The sequence below is a fragment of the Myodes glareolus genome, chromosome 6, assembly GCF_982192425.1.
Source record: "Myodes glareolus chromosome 6, mMyoGla1.1, whole genome shotgun sequence".
Classification (NCBI taxonomy): domain Eukaryota; kingdom Metazoa; phylum Chordata; class Mammalia; order Rodentia; family Cricetidae; genus Myodes; species Myodes glareolus.
This window is the reverse complement of record NC_142031.1, coordinates 113197556-113204008: the sequence shown is the minus strand read 5'-3', so window position 1 is coordinate 113204008 and position 6453 is coordinate 113197556.

The window sequence follows — 6453 nt, the reverse complement described above, 5'->3', positions numbered from 1 at the left end:
CATGTTTCCCTGGGCAGCAGGTCAGTGGAGAGACCTAACCATCAGGGCGAAGGCAGATGAGTGGGGGGGGGGTGGGCACTGAGTGTGGGCTAGGCAAACTACAATTCCCAGAATGCAGGGGAGGCACATACCAGCACTTTTGGGCACCTTAGGTATAAATGCATGCTGGAATTTGTAGTTCTGTGTTATCTGAGTGCTGGCGGAAAACTAGGCGCTAGATATTTGGGCGCACAGGGGTGGGAGCCTTGTGAATTTGAGACTTCAGAAGCCAAAAAAGAATCTATGAGAAAGAAACAAAACAGAAGCCTAGAGACAGGGAGAGGCAGAGACTGGGAGAGGCAGACAGGCAGACAAACAAACATGTAGATTTGTGTTGGCTGGACTCTTGAAAAGCAGAGGAGGATAAGATTGGGGTGGGTCCGGGTGGGGGGCTGGCAGGATCAGCAGGAAGGAATGGGCTGTGCTGATCTCTGGGGTCACTAGGAAGGTGGGTTCCACCAGTTTGGGGTGGGGCAGGTGGAGGTGAAGGGGCCTCACCAATAGGGAGGAGCTTGTCCCTGAATGTGAGTGCTGGTCTCCCCGGGTGACTGGTGGGAGGTGGGAACAGAGGATCAGTGGGCATCCCTTTCTCATCCCAGCTTGCTTTCAGGACTCCTCTTCCTGAGCATCTGTAAAGGAAGCTGTGACTGGCCTCAGTGTCAAGGTTATAACCACCATCCCATGCTGTCGCCTTCAGGACTTCTTGCCCATACTATGGCTAGAGCACATAGTACACAGGTCTTTAGACCCCAGGTTTCCCCGTCCCTTCTTTCTCACCACTGCTAGGTTCTTCTATGGCCTTCCCTTGAAACCTTCAACTGATACTAAGGCCAGTTTCATGCCCTATTCTAACATGCCAGGTTATCCTGTCTCCCCAGTTTGCTGTTCGTCTATTCTTGATAATTTGGCTTTCTCAATCACTCCTATGCTTTTGTGCCTCCGGGCCTCTGTTAATACTATCCCTCATCCTTGCTTTCCTCTCATACCAGAGAAAATCTTCGCAACTCCCCCTGGGCCAGCCTTGGACTTGCAGATGACACAGCCATCTGCTTTGCAGAGAGCAGGAACTGTGCAGCAAGGAAGGGAGCTGACATCTGGATGTGTTGCCTGTGGGGTCTGCCTGGCTTTCAGTTCAAGGTTCTGTGTTTTCTCAGAAGCCCCAGATAAGCCTGGGAAGGTATGTGGCTTTATTTCTGCCCAGCTAACCCCCTGTGTGACTGTCTTGATGCCAGGATTCCCTGATGGGCAGGCTGAGACCCTAGAACTCACTGTATGAGGCCCCTCTCCGCTGCTGTGACTTTTCTGTTCCCATATGCCACACTCATTAGCTTGTTTTAGATCCTTTCCCTGTCCCCTGTTGCTTCTTTTCCTGGTCTATCTGTGGTCCCAGTAATTCTCTTAAACTTCCAATGCCCTGGGTTTGAGACCACTATATATCTCCAAGTGGTTCCTGCCTTCTCTAGCATCTCTCTTCCATACTCTCCAGGGCTCTTTGTCACCTTAGTCCAGATACTGGGAACATCTCTTTCTTTGGGCCCTTAGGGTTATTGGATTTATTTATTTATTTATTTATTTATTTATTTATTTATTTATATTTCATGTGTAGGAGCCTTTGCCTGCATTTATATGCATGTGCACCATATATATGCAGTGCCTAGAGGGAGGCCAAAAGAGGTTGTGAGTCACTCTGTGGGTGCCAAGAACTGATCCTTGGTTCTCTGAATGTGCAATAAACTCTTTTAATCACTGGGCCATCTCTCTAGCCCTTGGGTTGTGGATTCTAAGCAGCCTGCTCGGTGTGGGAGTCCTTTCTGCTCCTTAGGATCCCCTGCTGAGTTTGGACTTCCCCTCTACAGGGTAAGTGCTTCCTAAATTACCTCTTCTGCAAGTGTGTGTGTGTGTGTGTGTGTGTGTGTGTGTGTGTGTATGCGTGCATGCGTGCGTGTGCATGCACGTGTAGCCATCAGGTACCCAGGACTGTGTTTTGGAGGCTAAGGGGAGAAACTCTCAGGATGGGTGTGGCTGAAGTAACATGGCTGGGTGAAGGGACAGGTTCAAGAAGGAGCATTGCTCAGCCACAAGAGTAGATGGACATGTGGGCAGAACACACCAGGCTGGGGAAAAGGAAAATACATCCAAAAAAGTCAGAGGCAGAACCTCTCCCAATGGGTGAGGAGGCACTTCCGGTTGTCCTGACTTCTGCACTGAGGCACCTCTGGTGGGACTAGTGTGGTGGCAGTGGGAGGGCGGGACAAGGAAAGGCTGGCCAAGGTTCAGTTTTCTTTACCAATAATTCCTGACTTTCTAGTGCACAGCAGGGCGACTATGGAGAATGATAATGACAATATACCCCAAATGCAAACAACTCAAGAAAAAGGGGTCCAAATATATTTGTTTGTTTGTTTTATTTTTAGCATGAATGATAATAAATGTTTGAGATGCCCAGGCTGGTCTCTTGCTATGTAGCCAAGGGGCTTGAACTCCTGGGCCTCCTGCTTTGACTTTCCAAGTGCTGGGATTACAGGCATGTTCTACCATGTCTAGGTCACTGGAATTTTAACGTGACACAGGATATATATGTACTCAAACATCACATAATGGTATCTTGTGTGTGTATATATATATATATATATATATATATATATATATATATATATATAGTTTGGTTGTCAATTAACAACCAAACCAAAGCTGGGTACAGGGGTAGGTGTGATGGTGCATGCCCTTAAATCCAGCGCTAAGAAGTCAGGTAGACTTCTGAGAGTTAGGGCTACCCAGTGTGACTGTTGACTGTCCCCAAACCAAAAAACTCAAGGCAAGCCAAAGACCAATGACCCCCTCTACCAGCCACTGACTCTTCCATTTCTAGAGTGGGACTTCTCCCTGGCTCTCAGGGCGTCAGAGGATCTTCTGTCATTTGCCTGCAGTCCTGCTGGACCCCACTGACATCTTAGAGACTGGGTGCTTGTATGGGTAAATCTATTGTATTTATTTAGTAGCTGCTTTAAAAAGTTATATCTGGGAATTTTTTTGAAAGCTTCAAGCACATCTCCATTGAAAGGAAATTACAGATTTAAGTTGTAAGGTATCAAACGGGATGGGGCTTGGTTGATAGGCTGAATAGGAGTCCAACCCCACCATCCCTAATGGTGGGCAGTGTTGCAGCTAGTGGGAAGGTTAACCCAGACCTCAATCATCACTGGTCTTGGTTGACAGGGTGACAGGCTTCTGTGTGTGAGTAGGGGCCCCTTCCTGGGAGAGCTAGCTCTCTGGTCCCTCCTGCATCTTCTGCACCCTCCTAGACTTCAGTCTTGCCTTTTAGTTCAGACCAGAGATCTGGGTAAGTCTGGGAGGGGTGTAATTGCTCTGATCTTGAAGTGCTTATGTTGGGAAAAGAAGGCCCCAGGTCCAGGGTGCGTGTGGAGGAGCTCTAGGGGCTAAGGAGGATGGTGAGTGGCAGAAGCCAAAGGCCCTGACTCCTTCCAGCCCAATCCTAAGTTGTTCAGTGTGAGCTGGAAGTGCCCCACCCTCCCCACTATGAGCAACTTCCTTCCTGCTTGCTGGCAAGGACTGGGTGGGGAACAGAGGGGAAAGGAGGGAAGGGAGGAGGGTCTGCCATTCTGGAGGCCTCCTGCATACTCAGGATGTAACTCATGCTGTGTGTGGGGAAAGGTTTGCTCTACTTCCAGGTCTCAAGGAGGGGCTAGGTCTTTAGGAGGACTTTGGGGTGAGAGCCAAGGAGGTGCAGGTGCCAGCTGCAGCCAACGAAGGGGTTTTTGCTGGTCTGCAAAGGGCAGCTTTATTGGCCTTGGGCGCCCTCTAGCTGCTTTTGCGATTCCTGAGATAGCCACATGAGGGAAGCAGAGAGCCGAAAAGAAATGATCTGTGCTACTATGTCTTGGGGTCGGAGCCTACATAGCAAGTGACAGACAGGAAACCAGCCACTGTCTTGGGTTTCTCATTTAATGGTGTGTCCATAGTGGCCCTCTGGGGGCCCAAAAGTGACTCATTTGCCCAAAGCTCCCGATGGTGACTCTATCTGTAGCTCTTTTCCAGAGAAAGGGAGCTTTCTGAGGGTAAGCCTCTTTTCTGCCCTCCTTCTCGCACAAACCCTCAGGGGGCTGCTAAGCCAGAAGCACAGGAGCAGTGTCTACCACAGCTAGGAGAATGAAGCATCAGATGCCACGACTCCTGTAAGAAGAGGCAGTTTCTGTACCCCAGGGAGCCAACTCTAGGAACTGTTCCCATCCTGCTGGTGGGTTCCCTAGGGCAGAGCCTGGTGAGTTTCCTGTTCTCACCCCATATGCTCTGGAGCCTCGTCTGTCTAGCAGCTTTCAGCATCATGGAAAAGTCTAGTGGCACAGAGGCCCTTGGAATCCTCCGTACCTGCCCACCAGCTTGGGGGCTCCTAGGGTCTGTTTCACAGAGACAGTGATTAAGCTTATCCTCTGGTCCCTATGCCTCCCAAACCAGGGCTGTTAAAACAGGGGTGTGACTGTTTTAACATCCCTAAGGGCCTGAAAATGCTCTTTATTCTTGGTATCTGGTGTGAGAGTGAGTGTTTAGGGTCTCCTGAGTGATGAAGGTCAGGATCTCTGTCTTAGGCCTTGAGGGCCATACATGGAACTCTATCACTTACTAGTGCAAGGCTCTGGGCTGAACCCGGACCTCAGACAGACAGCTGTCAGAGATCTGTCCGACAAGCAGCCCTGCACTTTCTCCCCTCCTCTCTCTACTCCAGTCCCTCAGGCTGGCCCAGTTTCCTGCTGTGGTTGCTGTGGTGCTGGGTCCCTTGGGAACCAGGGTTTTAAGCATTAAGTATGCCAAGCATGGAAATTCCGTAGCAACCAGCCCTGGAGATCAGTTGAGGGGGGTGTGCTTTCTTGGCCTCCTGGGTACCCAGGGAGGAGCTGGACCCTCTCTCCACACAAGGAGGGAGGAGTAGCCCTTAGAGGCCCTGCCTCTAAGATAGGAAGACAAGGGCACTGTGACCACAACCTGAAGGACTTTGGATTATTGTGAAGTTTCTGTCTTTTAGGGAAAAGTCTATTTTGACACATGGTTTTGGAGGTTCCAGCCCACTATTAATTGGCTTGTTGTGTTGTGCTGGTGGCCAGGCAGCAAATCACAGATATGATGGAGTGAAGCTGCTCACTTTCTGCAGCTGGAAAACTGTTGGGTCTTCTTTCTGTCCTTCCAAGTAGACTCCTAGTTACCAGCCTAGGACCAGCGAGTAAAGCAGTCCCAATGTATTTGCTGCTGGTAGGCTGAGGTCTTCTTGGGATTCCCATTGTGAGCCCTGGTTACCTAAACCCCAGCCTAAGCTGCTTCAGGTAATGCTGGCCCCTGTTCCCAGGGGAATCTGAAATAGAGTCGTGCCTCATAGATCTAGAAGGCCGTGTGCCTTCCCTGGGCCCTTTCATTTCCAGAGTAAGAGGACTTAGTGGTGGATTTCTTCTGTCACCTTCCCATATCACTAGTGATTTCCAAAAGGAAAGGGCCACGGGGTCCTGACCCCAGCTCTCAGCCTCACCAGGGTCCCTTCTCTACTTCTACCTTCCCTACTCTATTCCCCTACACAAAGCCAGAACATCCACGGAAGGTAATTTCTCTTGTCAGATGCTACTTGTATTTGGCTCCCACGGTATTGTCTACATGTAAGAACATCTTTTCCTCTTAATTGATTGCAGCTCTTCAAGGTCAGGAGATGGACTTTAAGCCTTGTGTTTCACTAGGTGACATGCACAGTATGGTACACAGAAAAAGTTAGGGGTGGGTTGGTGAGATGGCTCAGCAGGTGAAGGAGCTTGCTGCCAAGTCTGGTGACTTGAGTCTGATCCCTGGGACCCACATGTCAAAACAGAGGACTTCTACAGATTGTTCTCTAACCTCTACATGTGGGCTGTCACATGCAAATCCACACATCTAAATAAATAAATGCAACAATATTTTGGGGAAGTGACAGGTAATTGTGAGTAGGTCAAGGGATGACAGGGTCGGAGGTTATCAAATTGGATCTTAAATCTTTTCTGTGGTCCTTAGCACTTCTGCTTAGTGATCCGTAGAGAAGGCAAGGTTCCCTTCAGTACATAGAGCTGGGGTGGGTAGCCATGATTTTTGCACCCCAGACTGGCTCTGAATCCTGCCTGATTTCAGCCACCTCTGACATGGCCATCTCTGTTACGCATATTCATGTTCTCATCCATTCATTCTTACTCCCATCTCCATCTTTCCTTGAATTCCGTATTTTCCTAGCTCTTGACACGTGTGGTGTGTAAGCCACAGCCTGCCTTGTATGGTGGTTGAGTCACTTGGCTTAGGAGCAGGAGGTCCAGCTCCATTTCCAACTTGTATAATCTCTAGGAATCTTTGCTACTTTGTGTCCCTGTCACCTAGAATAAGAAAGTGTTTATT